Genomic DNA, 3,513 nt, shown 5'->3' on the forward strand with positions numbered 1-3,513 from the left:
TTTGACCATATTGCCCTTTTTAAAAAAGTACTTTATGGAATAACAAATCAGTGGCCATTAAAGTCGCTCAGTCTTCACAAATTTGCATATATCCATATAGGGTAAAAGGAACATGTCACTGGCAACCATGTTTCTGAATCACCACAAATTTGCATATGTCCACACTTTGAAAGGCACATGTTCACACAGTCGCCATATTTTGCATATATCCATCCATATATGGTTATAGAGGCATGTCACCAATGTTCACACAGTCTCCATATCCAGTCTCAAAAGTGAAAGACTTTTGCTCAAACTTTCCTCAATGAAACTTTCGACCATTCTCTTACCAAAGCAAATATAAAAACCAGGGGTCACCGTGCAAAATTTGGTACCAGCGAGACAAATTATCTAAGACTGCGAAATTCGAAATTCAAAATTGTCGCTATCCCTGTGTTTGCTCTATGGGAAAAAATAAAATTTTCGATTTTGGAAAACCAGAACGGTTAAAAACTTTTATTTCGCCAAGAGCTTTAAAATGAGCCCCTACTGTCCCCGGGGTGCATTCTACCATAAATACAGTTGGTGAATTTCTGAAATGATCATGACTTGGTATAGTTGAGAGAACTTCCATCAAAAGAATAACCTCGTGGTTTTAGCGCTTGACATTGTACGGGGGAGACTGAATGTAACGCGTTGCAAAGCATGGTACATATACCTGTAGTACGATATCCATGCTTGGATAAACCTGTCCCTAGCTTTTCCGGGCTAGCCAAGTGTGAAAAGTTCAAAATTGTCCAAAGACCGCAGAAGTTAAATTCTCAGAATTGCGAAACCAACAGCAAATGTCCAATCGTCATCATACTATGGCCAATCAAAATGCTTACATATTCAGTTTAGGTGAACGTGTGTTATTCACCCTTCAGGGCCCAAGTCTTCCAGTTGAGAATATCGACCGTGCCATCTAACGGCTGAATCCAGACAAGGCATATTGTAAAATTCTCTATATTTCTTGTTTTTGCGAGTCAGTCAGTGGGAACTAACCATGCTTCGTTTTCGGGATAGCTGTAACAAGCAATGACAAGAGACTGTCTGTAAACCCAGAATGGCAAAGTTTATTACAAATAATCACACATAATCTATGAAGCCCAAATAAAATGAAACCCACAAAGTGCCGCAAATCTACATTTTTAAATGCCATTTATTTCCTTGTGCTGTAACATAAAAGTGCTAGTACGAGAAACAAAATTAACACAAAAACTGTCTCACTGTTTGTGGCATATGAAGAACAAAACCCATATTATATTTTTTCTTAACATTAAAAAATACGAATGGTCAGAGCATTTCTAAAAAGACAGCGAGGCACTTAAAAATTCGAACTGTTCTTGTACTATATTCCTTAACTATGGACAATGAAGGCTGAAGTTGTTGTCATGGACACCTGCAGGTGATTATCTCACGTGCATACAGTGACGTCCGCCGAAAAGACACGATATTGCTGTAACAGACCTGTTAATAAAAGCAGTCTATTCTCCCACAGTTCAGTGTAAACATATAAACTGAAGGTCAGCGATCAGAGTAATTACACATTAAGGTAGAATGCGCCTCGTGGACAGAGACTCAGACTCTCAAACTTTTACAATTCTTTTCTTATATATTACTTGTTGGGGGGCTCATTTTCAAGCTCTTTGTGTAAGAAATATTTTTACCGTCTCAGATTTCTCAGATTTTTCTCCATAGAGTTAACATTATCATAGGGATGGCAGCCATTTTGAATAAAAAATATCAGTAAATCTTGGGTGTTTGTTTCTGTAGCACCAGAATTTGCACGGTGACCTCCGATTTTTATTCTTGATTTTGAACGAGAATGGCTGATTCCTTCATGAAACCTTGAGCAAAAGTTTAAGTCTTTCACTTTCGAGGCGCATACTAGTCCAATGTTTTAAGCTATCAATCAGCCTAGATGTCACAGAATTTCATCACCTCAGAAAAGTTGGAATCACTTAATGCAATCAAGTTCAATCATTGAACAAAACTAAGTTATAGGGAAACCAGATGCCGAGTAAAATATATAAAACAAGTCTTACACAGTGAAGATGTTTTCCAGCGAAAATACAAAGTTCTCGTAGCGGTACCACGACACTGCAGATGTAGTGCATATAACTACATAACGTGATCAAATACAGGTCTAAAACTGACAAACAAGACGTACACTTTGCATTTATTGTGATTTACATTTTGAGAAATAAGTAAAAATATTAAATAATACAACAAAACACATCGATTCATCCGAAAAAAATGTTCTACAACAGTCCCTCAACTGCTGAAGGGGCTGTCATTTGCTTTGCAATCGAAGCAGAGAACTTTCATACCTGAAAATAGACACACGAACTCTATATCACAATCGGAAAATAAAACAACACAAATATGTCTCTTTTAAAGGCCTGAAGATGAGGTCAAAGATCCACTGGTCAACTGACATTGATTTTGATTTGAACTTGACAGATACGTCTTTTTGATTTTGACTTGACAAGTTCTTTTTTGCACCAAGATTGCACACAAAACATTTTGGCCAAAAGCCCTGCAAGTGAGACAATTAACTAAAAATTTCCAAACTAATTTTTTACTTTCATGAGTACAAAAAAACGGATATAGATACGAATTGCAATGATGTACTACGTAAAAAGTGCAAACTTTCAGCGTTCTTTGAAATACGATCCCACCACAAATATGAAGAGGTTTACTTTAGCCAGCAAGTCACCGCGAAAATACATGATACACGGGGATCTTTACAAAACGAATGACAGAAACATGGCGTATGACTCATTGATTTGCACCAACCCCATTACAGAAATACTATTGCGTCACACTTTATTAAAGTAGAGCACACAAAATCCTGTGATATGATTAACTCCCCTGAAATGAAGAGGGCTATATACTACCACACTATAGAGTTAATAATGTATGTAATGTACTGGGACTGTATGAGCCCAATATCTACCAAGGTGAACTTTTTTAAATGGATGAATCTGAAAAGTACTCAATATTTGAAATAAATGAATGAAGAACTAAAATAAATAGATAATTATAATGATAAAATAAAATAAATAAATAAATAAATAAATAAAGACTTAAATAGAAACCCATAAAGTTGATTTGGTATTTGTTTTGGTGAAAAATTACAATGATTGTATTCCTTCCATGCCATTGTTGCTTGGATACCAGGTCCGTTTGGAGGGGAGTGGATGTTGTACTGATATGCTGAACTTCACCGATACGAATGCAGTGGTTCACCCACTAATTTGTATGCATCCCCTGGCGCCGGTGAGCTGATATTATGGTGAGTGGATTTATATTGGTGGCAAGATACATCAGTCAGCCTTACCTTACAAACCGCAGAGTATGATGATGATGATGATGATGATGATGATTGTGATGACGATCGTTGTTTTTGTTGTTGTTATTGTTGTTGTTGTTGTTGTTGTTGTTGTTGTTGTTGTTGAAGTATTGTTTTATCTTATTTTTTCATTTTTT

This window comes from Ptychodera flava, chromosome 12 (assembly GCF_041260155.1).
Source record: "Ptychodera flava strain L36383 chromosome 12, AS_Pfla_20210202, whole genome shotgun sequence".
Taxonomy (NCBI): domain Eukaryota; kingdom Metazoa; phylum Hemichordata; class Enteropneusta; family Ptychoderidae; genus Ptychodera; species Ptychodera flava.